The sequence below is a fragment of the Pundamilia nyererei genome, unplaced genomic scaffold (genome assembly GCF_000239375.1).
Source record: "Pundamilia nyererei isolate P.nyererei 1_Seehausen unplaced genomic scaffold, PunNye1.0 scaffold00006, whole genome shotgun sequence".
Lineage (NCBI taxonomy): Eukaryota > Metazoa > Chordata > Actinopteri > Cichliformes > Cichlidae > Pundamilia > Pundamilia nyererei.
The window spans coordinates 448428-461019 of record NW_005187407.1 but is presented as its reverse complement, the minus strand read 5'-3'; the positions used below and the strand labels follow the sequence as shown (position 1 = coordinate 461019).

Genomic DNA, 12592 nt, shown 5'->3' with positions numbered 1-12592 from the left:
CACACACACACACACACACACACACACACACACACACACACAGATGGGACCAACTGTGTTTAAATGGATGTCCAGAACCATTCCCAGAGCCTAAAGTGTTTTGACACATGCACAAAATCCGGTGTAGCTTCAAAGAAATGAATAATCTAATTGGTATGGTCTGTTTGCTGCATAGATAAATAGTCTATTTGAGTGTTAGCATTCTTGTCATCTCTTGTTTTTATGCACCTGCGAGAAGCATCAAGAAAGTAATCAGACAATTCAGAATTCCTCGTTTCACTCTCTCCTGCGGTTCTGCCTATATTTCTGTCAAGGCTAGTGCGAATCCATATGTGGATTTCTCCAACAGCAACTTCTTCCGTCTGTTCCGAGTGGTACCCAGCCAAGCAATGAATTTTTATCAGCCATATAAAGCAACCTATATACCTTCACATCACTTCTTATTTACTATATAATCCTTTGTTTCCATGGCCCACGAGCCCAGGTACAACAGCAACTCCATTCTGTCCCTGCCTGACAGGACTCAGCAGAAACACTGGATGTACTCTAAGTGAGAGATCAGCCAAAAAGGTCAGACATTATCCTTCTGTCTGGTCCGTCAGACCAGGCGCATGTCCACTAAAAACATGTGGAGTGACAGGATGGTCAATTAATCACCACAGACAGAAAAACAGAAGGGCTGGACAGACTTTATTGATTAGTCTCCGAAGAGAAGAGAAGAGAAGAGAAAGTATTGCTTTTTATGTTAGTCCAAATCTTCGTACTCATCATCATCATGAACATAGGGTAAACATGTTCTTCACTAAGCATGCACAGGCACCTAAAATTTACACACAATGATAATACATTTTCACAGACAAGTTGCATTCAAACGATGTAACAAACACACAACAATGTAATGTAAGGCACACAAGGCAGATTATAGTGCATGCAGAGCACAACACAACCTCAGGGCAAACCACAGCCTTGACCTATGCCGAACGCTCATGATCAACTATTTGTTCATTTGTTAACTGTTATGAACCCATACACTTCCCCACATTTACTACAGGTCATGCATTTCAACTGTTTTGCTTCAGTGTTTTCTGATTTAGCTTTAGTTTTAAAGTGCCATGAATGAATAAACTTTATTGTTACAACAAAGATGCAAATAAATATTTGTTTGAATCTCTTATTTTACTTTTCCTCTACAGTCACCTCTTTCGTGACAATGCAAGGGCCTGTGATTATGCTGTCTGCATGTTCTACCAGTGCCCGTCTGGAAAACCCTGTCAATTATTTTGAATTTGGTTATGTTGCAGTTTGGCAACACTATGCAGCTATTTATCAGTCAGTGCAGCTCAATGCTACCAGACTGACAATGCTGGAAAAACTCTGACAGACAAATTGGTAAAAACATTCTGTAAAGTTTCATAATTGTAACCTGAAGAGTCGAGATACCATCATCTGACAAAACCCATCCACAGACAGACCTATAAATACCTGCCAAAGAGCTCAAAATGGTCTTTGAGGTAGTCACCGCAACAGCAGGTTTCTCCAGGACCAGATTTTCCCATTATTGCACAAACACACACCAGCTGTGTTATTTTTGTGCTTACACACCATAAAAAAATACTTCATATAACAAATGTAAAAGAGTGTGTGGCAAGAATGTAAAGTGGGCCTGCATTTAAAAATGGAGATAGCAACAGTGACATCATCCATTGGTTTATGGAGACTGAGTGGAGAAACTTGTTTGGGGTTTTGTTTGTTTGTTTTTTAATGGATTTTAATGGAGAGTCATTGCCAGCTAGCTTGCTTAGCTAAATGCATCTGCAGAGTCACAGCAACAGAGGCTTAGAAATCGGTCTTGCAACCACCAGTTGTGAGGGGAAAATGTGTATTCGCTGACAGGTTGTGACTGGCTACAGTGCCAGTCATACAGGGCTTCGGGCTGGTCATCAACACCCTGGTCATTAACTACCTATGGTAAAACATGTACTCCTCACCCCGCCCCCAAAAACCTCCTTGTGACTGCTTTGATAATTAGTATTTTGCTGTAATCACAGTTTGAATGGAAGTGACAGACGTGTCTACAAACATTGTTTTGTTACAGTGAAAAGTCCAAAACGACGTGGACATGAGGAAGGTGTGCCTTCAAAGTAAAGGTTTTGACTCAACAAGTTTCAAAAGACTCAACTTTTACTTTGAAGTCACGTTTTCAAGTATTACTGCCACTCGTCTAATAGTTAGCAAGTGTTTGCAGACAAATATAAAATATACTGGGAACCACCAGTGCCCCCCCCTCAGACACACCTATGCTATCAATTTCAAAATCCCACCTTGCTTTGTTCTTGAGTTATTTCATTCATAACATTTTCAGAAAACTTGACCTCTTACCTTGACCTTGAGGTCAAGGACGCTGAGATTTGAACTTGTCAGAGACTTTTGAGATAATTTTTTACAGTGAGAGAATTTTTTGCAGTGGTAAGAAAATACAAGAAACTGTAGCCATCTGCTAGCAACCAAAGGAATTAGTAGGAGGATTTGGGTGCAGGGCGTAGTTTGCAACCAATTTCACCCAGTGACAACCAGTAACATCCCAGGAACCACCTCTAAGCAGTTGGGCAATACACAACTCCCTAGCAAGCAGTGGCTGCATCATGTTCAATACGGTCGACAGCTCTTGAGCAACGTGTGCATGAAATATGTACACTAGAATTATGTTCATACAAGGGAATTCTGGACTTCTTGGAAGGGGCTTTAATGTTGAAATAGATAGCTACAAGATTAGTTGAGGTGAATTTGGGATTTTTAACTTGGATTTCTGTAGAGCTTTCTCACGTGACGTTAAGCCCACCTTGCTGCTGAAGTTGTATAAACACGAGAGGTTGTATCATGTGCAATATGGACATTGTGCAGCGCTCATGAGTCAGCCAATCCATCCATCCAGTAATCATAAAAAAATATGTGCACAAATACATGACATCTGTACATCTTTCAAAGTATTTATTTTGCCATGACAACACACACACGCACACACAAGTTGAAAACAGCCACACTGTTTTGGCTTTTAAGGGGAAGAAGCTCTTAAGGAGAATGAAGCAGACTTCTCTTCCCTCGCCATCTCTCGAAGTCTCTCTGGTCCTGGCCGGGAGCCCAAATCTGATGATTCCTCAAAATAATCAGAAGAATTTCAGCCTTGAAAGCACTGGGCTAATTTAACAAAAACTGAATCAACAGGAGGCATGGCTCAGCTACAAATACACAGAGAGAGAAATAGAAGGATAAACGGCATCGCACTCTACATCTCAGCCAGCTATTATTATTCACCTTGTTATAACACGCTGCTGGGAGCTACGCTAAGTGGATGAGAAGAATACCAGCATGTAAATTCTCAATTAAAAGTGCAGACAATAATTACAGTTATCTGAACTGTGCTATAAGGATTGGTCATGCATGCCTGCACTCCTGACAGAAAGTCTAAATAAAGAGTCAAAAAAATAATAATAACAATGGCACACTCTCTTCCGGAAACAGCAACACCTCCCCGACAATTTACTTGTCTAACTGATCTCTCACAGACATACGAGTCAGCAGCACCAGAGTTTGTGCATTAACCTGTTAGCAGTCGGACGTACCGCCCACGGTACATTGGATGGTTTAGGGGACTAATTGGACTGCTAAGGGGTTAAAACAAATCCTTTTGTTATTTTTGTTTTGAAGACAAAGGGTCCTTCTTGCTTGTGTGTCTGAGTGCATGTGCTGGATCAGCGCAGCAGAGCATGTGCCTGCACCGCGACCACAGGGGGCTGATTTCTGTCTGAGCTCAAGCATTAGTTACACAAGGCACGATTAGACTTACACATCCCCAAATCCAGACATGAGAACTGCCCTCTGCTGGTGCCAATTTCTTCCCATGTCCCTTTGATACATCCTCTGTTGGCTTTTTCAATTAACTTCCTGCCACCTTTAGGAGAGCAATGAGAGTTTATCCTGTATAATCACATTAGGCGAGAGAGCAAAAATACGATGAGGCACTGTATGGCCCCCCTCCCCACACCCAACTCAGTAGTAGAAGGTCACGACTGTCTAATATGCTCTAAATTTTAACTGCTGTTTGAAATGTGTCTTTTTTTTTTCTTGTTGAGAGCTCACAACTGGTTATTGAATAATCCCTCAAAAGTAGCTCAGCCTTTTATTGTAGCCGTTCAATCAGCTGAGATGAGCAGACACTGCGGCTTTTGTTGAAATAGCCAGTCGCTTTTATTCTCTTTGTAGGCTGATCTGCCTAGACTCTATTTAGTCAGTCTAGGCAGTCTTTTTGTACAATTTGTCAAGCTAATATTTTGTCGACAAGCCGCTGGGAAGTCATATATAAAATATTAATATTCAACCTTAGATGGGAAACGCTGAAGTGGGACAAATCCGTAAACAAATCAGTCAAAGCTGTTGCAAAGCTTCATATTAGACTCTTCAAATTAAAATAAATTACAAACCATTATGAGGTACATTAAAGTGTTTGCTGGGTGAATAGGCAAGGAAACGTGTTTGATGCGCACTAAAAGCTCCCCACATGCCATCCAATTATGGGTCTCATTTCTCAGCCACTGACAGAAGAGGGCTTTTTTTTCCCACCTCATGTAGCTCCTCCACTTATCTGAAGATGGCAAAACAAATAATATCCAGTTGATTTAGTCATTTGATTTTGGTCACTGATTGCTGCTTTAAGATCGCTGTTCAACCCCTCTTGAAGTAAGATGAGCTCTCGCACGGAGGAATAAACTGATTTTTTTTAAAAAGAAGTAGAAGAAGAAACCTGGCTTCTCAGTGCTGAGCAGCAAGCAGCTGTCTCCCCACTCACTGACTAAAACATAAGCTGAAACAAGGCAGTGGCTCCTCCAAGTGGTGCTCTGATTGTTAGTTATGACAGTAAAAGCAGAAAAGATGAGGCTGAACTTGTAAGGAAACAGCGATGCCGACGCCTTTATTTGCCTGACCTTGTCTTGTCCTATATACTAAGGGCAGCCATTTACTGCCATTCATTACATACGTCAGCTAACCAAACCACTGAAGGGCACACACACACAAACAAACACTCACTTATACTCAAAGGCATGCCACTGTAGATTTGCAAACACGCGCCCTTGGAACACAACACACAAATTATAGATGTGTGCTGTCACTTCAGGAGGGATTGTGACAGTCCTTATTCTCTACTTCAGAAATATACACTTTATCTTATGCAAAGCTCCAATTCACTGTCAAGCACGGACGAATGGAAAGCGTCTGTAATAAAGCCATATCTGGCAGAACAGCACAAATTTCCTCTATTCATTATTGCAGCGCTCTGTTGACAGTGATGAAGTCTTTGCGGCAGCTCGAAACAATTCCACAGCAAGTCGACCGTGAAAATACAACAACATTTTACCTGAAATGTAAATTGGCTACCACCCCTCAAGCCTCCTTAAAAATAATTGTCTTATATTCCACCTATTGTCTGACAGACCCAGGCGTGACTCAGACACTACACTGTTTTCTTGTTGTGTAGTGAAATTGAGGTCGTCACACGTGGGAGTATTTCGAAAACAATTTGATATTCAGCTGCGCCGTGACAACAAAGTGCCATCTGATTGAATTTCCTTCAATTTTAGGCAATTCAGACACACGTATTGGATCGCTCACCGCTAAAAAAAAATAAATTTGATTGGTGTTATATTTTTAAAAATCGTTAAACGCTTAAAAAAAGACAATACATTTCCGAGATCATCTGAAGACCAACTTTAGAGTCACTGAGATCTTTCCTAAAGCACTAAAATACAACCTGGTTTTATAGCAAAGCATCATTTTTTTTATTCCTAAACTCTAAACAATGGCTAAACCTTTCCATTACTGATGCAATCACCACCACGCCCTCCAGATTTCAAATGTGGATGGAAAACCTTGAAAATTAAAGGTGGAAGATTTGTGTCCAGTAAACCGATAAAAAAAGAGTCCATTGATTAGAGCAAACGCAGTGAAAGGATTTAAAAAGTGTGAAGAAGTGCATAGATTTTGAACTTAGAACTACATGTTCGTGATTTTTTACAGGTTCTTTCTATTGATACAGACCTCCCCCACTGCTATTCATACTACACCAAATAGTTACTTAATAAAAAAGTAACTATTTGGGCAAGATACTGAACCCTGAGTTGCCCCTGATGCACCCATGTGAGTGCAGGAATGCTTGGGTAAAAGTCTCTAGAAGTGCATAAGAAAGTGCTTGGTTTGTAGTAAGAAAGCTCTTTCTATTAAAACAGTAGAAAAGCATTATAAGCATTAGTAGTCCATTTATTTCACAAACTGCCTAAAAGACTTTTATAAACCATGAGTTGGAATATACAGTGTGGAAGGTTATGTGCTGTAAATTTATATAACTTTACAGTTTTAACTGCTGCAGCTGCTGTCAATCTTCCATTTTCACCAAAGACCACCTCTTCAGTTTAAGAAGTCCTTGAATTCATGACAGTTTTCAAACCCTTTGACCTTTCATATCTAACCTATCGCTTCTGGCAACTTCTCCAATTTATCATAGTTAATACAGCACTAATTGTCTCATTAAACCACTCTAATCAGAGGGCTGATCCCCCTCCTCCCCTCATACAGGATTTTGCTCATTAGGTTCAGTTTATCCACTGCACTGCAATTCTTGTGAAAAGAGCAGAAAATGTTCTGGGTCTCAGAGGGGAGCTTTCTAAAGCCTGAGACCATTACCAGGTAAGTGGTGTCTATTGGAAGATAATGCTGAGTAAAACTGCAGAGCTACAGTCAAACAATTTTGGAGACTGTTGGGAACTAATGGGATAGCTTAGAGTCTATTGGCTTGACTTATTTTTTACGTGTTCCCTATCGCAGGTCCATTAGCTTAATGTAAGCACAATACAAAGCCAGTGGTGTACCCCATTAGTATATCATGTATATGACTTAATAATTGTTTAAAAGAAAATTTCCCATTGCTCTCAGCAATTACAGATAATGGTTTAATGGTCTTTTATCAAAACTTGTGAGTGAATGTTCTGATAAATGCACCAGTCACTGAACGGTGCACTTTTGTGCACTTTCACTGCTTGGTTCAGTTTTCATCAGCCTCGCATACAGCCTCAGAGGGCAGCTGTTGTCAGGATTAATGCACAGAGAAAGCCCTTGTGTGCTACTGCCACATGACAGTATTATCTTCCTGTACTGTATTTACAAAATGTTGTATTGTGTTTGCAGGCTGTAAACTTGGATCAAATAAAATGTATCTCATCCTATTTGAGACAAATGTAGCTGGAGATTACAGTATAATACAGTAGAACTCGTTTTTTCTCTCTTTACAAGGTATTGATGATCTCAGGACTGCTGTATTAAAAAGTGAATTGGAGATGCTTTCCTATGCTTTCATCTCCTTGGTTTTTAGTTTTGAGGCCTCCACCTACATAATCAAACTCCTCCACCCCTATTCTCCAAGCCAGGTTCTCGGGGTCTCAGATCAGGGCCTTCTTCTGATTCTCTGTACCCAACTTAAAAGCTCCTTAGCTAAAAAAAACAACCTTTGGAACAACTGACCACTCCCACTTTGCACCTGTGGCTCATTTGGTCAGTCAGGCATTTGAGCAGTCTTTGTGTTTTGTTTTGTGTTGTTTTGGTTTTCATTGGTGCATCTATAAAACACTTTCTGCTGATAAGCAGCTTTGCTGTTCCATTGCTGCCCGCTTGTCTTCATTTGTTAGTTGCAGTTTACCAGAAACTTCTTGATGTATACTTTAAGTGCTGATGTTGTGTTTGTGGCTTGCTTTGCTGACCCCTGGTGGCCAAAATATATACATATGAAATTATGCTGGGCTGATAATGATTTAGTGTCATTAACAGCATAGTATAATATTACATTTATGCAAAAAAAATCATTGCAGATTCTGCATATAAATGTGTATATATTTCTATCTATTTTATTGTCGGATACGTCCTATACTGCAGATGCATGTAAGAAGTGTTTTGCTTTAAACTTCCAGCAGAGGCTCCCAGAGAACCAAGATTTATTTCTTGCCTTCTACTCTGTATAAATTTTAAAATGACAAAACTTAATGATATTATAAGACATGCTGCAAAACAATATGCTTTTGAATACGAAGCAGCGATATATATTCACTATATGCTGCTTCTAGAACAGGTTTTTCTTCTATTTCCGCTAATATCAAATTGCAGAGTTGTAAATATTTGTGGTTTTTCCCTGAGCTGTGATACCCAAAGACAAAGTCTGCTATCCAATGTCCCCCCTAAACACATGGTACTAGCCCTGTTGACATCATCGACCCCAGGCATTAGAAGGCCCTGCAGAGCTGGTGATGAGTCACTCCTGTCGGTCCAGGCCAGTAAAAAGCAGCAGACACACAGTGGTGGGGCTCTATTGCAACTTGCATCTCTTTCATCAGATGTGATTCGATATGCACGCTGATGACCAGCAGGACAAAGAAATGAAGCAAGGTCACGAACCCGCGTCTGCTGGTTTCTTTCCATGTAATGACCCGGCTAGCCTGACAACTCCATGCTTTCACAAGAGCTCGTGGGTAAAATTCTGCAAGCTAAATATGAGAAAGATTTTGGAAGTAGCCTTTCATAATCACATACAGTTGATTTTAAACTTGAACTGCAAGTTGTTGTACTTTAATGTAATTATTTTATTAAGTCATACAATTAACTAGAAGAACCTTTAAATGGATTGTCGGTTATTGTAAACATCACAGTCGACAGTCTTCTTATCAGACGTGCGATACACAAACTGTTCCACACACACATACGCACGAATACACACTTCAGGGGGAAAACAAATGTGTCAAAGCACATTAAAGCATTTCCACCTGAGGCTTTTCATGGTATTTCTCTTGGCTCAGTAGCTTTATCTCGTGCGAATTTCTGCAGTGTTAGTGTTGCACCTTTTCTGCCCCACAATATTTTAACAGGCAATTTTTATTCCAACTGAATGAACACAGCTCTGCCGAGTGCCTAGGCTTGTGGGGGGTTTTTTTCTATCTGTAGTACAAATGAAAAACTTTTTAAAATATAAAATATTACATTTAGTTGGTAATTTCTTGATTTGATCCTTAATTTAAGCAGTGTTAGTGCTGGTCTTCTGCACACTCCAACGCTTCAGGTCAAAATTGCCATAAAGCAAGCAAACAAGATACAAGTAAACAAAAGTGGCAGACTTTAAGTGCCCTTGTGGATTTTGTTATATTGAGGTCTAGACTGAGAAGGAGCATTAGAGTAATATCAGAAATAATGGTGATTGGGCCCCTACAGGCAGACATTTTCACTCAGCTGGGAATGAAATCAGCGTGTGTGGCTGCACTGATGAAAAGGGGTGGTGATAGGGAGCGGAAACATCTACAATAGAGAGGCCTATTTCATATATCATCTGCAAACAGTGTATTCTGAAGGATTCAATGATGAACTGTTATTGTCCATGTCTGTAGTTCTTATTAAAGATCCTACCACCTGTATAGAGACTGACTATTGTAGTTCTATGTAATGGTTTGGAGATAATCATTGATTTTCAGATGTATACTTGAGCTTATTCAGACAGAATATGTCATTTAGGATTTTTTTTTTCCTGTTATGGGTTTTCTAATGTGGGGTGGGGATGGTACATTTTAATACCTTGATAGAAAAACACACAATGGAACAGTGTTAGTCATGGTTTGGTTTCCCCAGAGTCTAGACCTCAACATTATTGACACAGTGTGGATCATCCTGACAGAGCACACAACAAAAAGCACATTCAAGCTTGTTAGAGTTGTAAAAACTCTATTTTTGCCTTATATACTGCAGTTATATACTGAGTTAGCATGTGTTTCCATAAGCTGATATACTAAAAGCCTGTATAGATACACTACCTACAATTTTTACACATAATTGTGAGCATTTAAAATTCAAACTATAGTTTTTACCTCGAGTTTGGTGATATGTGTTTCATCATTTGTGTCTGCAGGGAGAAGCCTTGCTCTTCATGTGGTTTACAACAGCTTAGCTTTGAAGGGGAAAGTGCTTTTGTTAGCTAACTAGCTAGCGAGCAAACATTCAGGAATATTTGGAGTTAACTGTGTATCTAGATGCAAGTTAGGCCTACAGGTGATAAATAATACATTAAATGCCTTTAATCCTCAAGTGACCAAGCTATCATAACTGAATGAGGTCATTTTAAATTTCATTTTACACAGGAATACTTTCAATGGCTACATCAGTTTCTGTAGAGCACCCCCGGGCCATGGACTGGTTTGGTACTGGGCTGCGAGAGTTGAGGCTCGGGTGTGAAATTTATAGTTTTCAGGGTTTTTATCGGTTTTTATTGTTATTTTTTTGTTGTGTTTATCGTTAACTCGGTTTCCCTGGGTCTTTTCCCATGTGTAATGAATAAATCTTTTTTTGTACTGGTACTGGTTTTATGGACACCTTAAGGCCAGTCCGTGAAAATATTGTCAGACATAAACCGGTCCGTGGCAAAAAAAAGGTTGGGGACCGCTGCTGTAGAGAACACTTTGAAAAGCTACAGTACCTAGATAGCTAGATCATTGTGTTACAGCATTTACAATAAACAACAAATAACTAACAGTTGAAATAAAAAGTAAAAGAAAAGTAAACAATTAAGTTAGGTAAAAATAGTAAAAGTAGGACAGTAAGAGTGTAAAAGGAAAATGCCATCGTAGGAAATATTATCACCCCAGCCATCTCTACATGTTATGTCAGTGCTCATTACTATTTACATAATTTAAGGAAGACAGTGATCCAATCTGCTCCTTTATTTTGTAAGGCTGGGGAGAAACATTTGTTTGCTGATTCTGACCCTGACCTCATGCAAAAATGGTAAATGGCCTGTATTTGTATAGCACTTTACTAGTCCCTAAGGACCCCAAAGCGCTTTTACACATCCAGTCACACACTGGTGATGGCAAGCTACATGGTAGCCACAGCCACCCTGGAGTGCACTGTCAGAGACGAGGCTGCCGGACACTGGCACCACCAGGCCCTCTGACCACCACCAGTAGGCAACGGGTGAAGTGTCTCACCCAAGGACACAACTACCGAGACTGTCCAAGCCGGGGCTCGAACTGGCAACCTTCCGATTACAAGGCGAACTCCCAACTCTTGAGCCACGATCGCCCCAGCAGAAATACATTTGGTTATGTTGTCATGCTTTATTGCAATCATATACCCTCAGTTTACATTAAACTGGAAAACCTTTGTTGGCCAACACTGCTTATGACAGCAGCATTTCCCAATATTTAATTAATTTGTTTGTTATTTGGTCCAGTCATAAATTAAACTCTGATGAAATAAAATGCTTTTACAGCTTAACGCTCATATCGAGCAATGACTTTTGTCTAGAGCCAGATGTAACACTAAAAGAAAGTTAAAATATACAACACCTGTAAATCTAATATGATCATTTTTCTTTCTTTATAAGCAATATGAAATTATGCAGCCACAACCCTAATAGATTCTAGCAAGCAAGCTTGCATCTTAGTCTTTACATTGGTTCCCAGTCGATTTTAAAATGCATTTTAAACTTTTCATGCTTAAATACACAAGACTAAATGGACTAGCTCACTAACTTATTCTTGTTCATGCTCAAAATTAGATTGAGAACTAGGGGGAGCGGTCTACCACCACACTACTGCAGCTACATTTATCTTACCCTGTGGACTTTTCGGTTTAACCAGGTCTCCTGGGAACAAAAACTTTAAAATCAGAGTATAGCAGGAAGTCAGTTAAACTTATCTGGACAATTATGTATCAGAAGGGGTTCTTAATCAGTTACAGCAGCTTTTGTGTTAATTATATTAACAACAGGTTCGCTAGAGGGGCAACAATGAGACAAACCCCAAAACAGGAATGGGTTTATAGGTTAAGGCCACGGACATTTTTTCCCTCCTGACTGTTTTTTGCATTTGCCTAGGCTCAGTGTCTCTACTGCTAGCATGACAGGATACCTGGGACCTAAAGTATGGCGTTATTTTTGTGCCACTATTCTGAGCGCACGTAAAAACAATTTGCAGGTGCAAGTGTTGCATTTTGAGGAGAAATTTATTTTGAGCGGAGAAAAGCTAAATTTGAGTGAACAAAATTCATTGCTGCGTGCAAAAATGTATTTCAGTGTATTTCAGCCCCTGTCGCTCAGTATTTGCACTTGCGCTTGCTCGCAATGTGCTGCTTGTGCTCTCAACATTTCTGCCCGTGCGCGCTCAACTCTTTCTGTACACCGTTATATTTGTGCCACAAAACCAGCCAATCACAGAAATCGGATTGGCTGTTTCTCCAATCAGCTCGAAATGACGAAACGCAATATCCCAGAATCCATTTCGTCCAAAACTCAAACGAGGCAGGGGCGAGGTACACAGAGTGGCGGAGTTTGAAATATTACTCTGTCTGGGTCACAAAATAAACTTTTAAGATATTTTCATGTGAGAATGGTGCTGTGTAAACTTCTAATATCTGCTCGATTTATCAAGACATTACATATTTGCATAATGCTCTAACGTTTTCGGAGATGCCTGTTACCCACCAGCTGACCGCATAGCTGGAGCCAATGGTGATTTTT

At 40.0% G+C, this 12592-nt stretch overlaps 1 protein-coding gene across 1 annotated transcript in view; it reads right to left on the bottom strand.

Moving 5' to 3' along the window:
- Positions 1-12592, bottom strand: part of pde4d (phosphodiesterase 4D, cAMP-specific) — a 203691-nt gene that overhangs the window by 180946 nt on the left and 10153 nt on the right. The gene's annotated exons all lie outside the window — the stretch shown is intronic.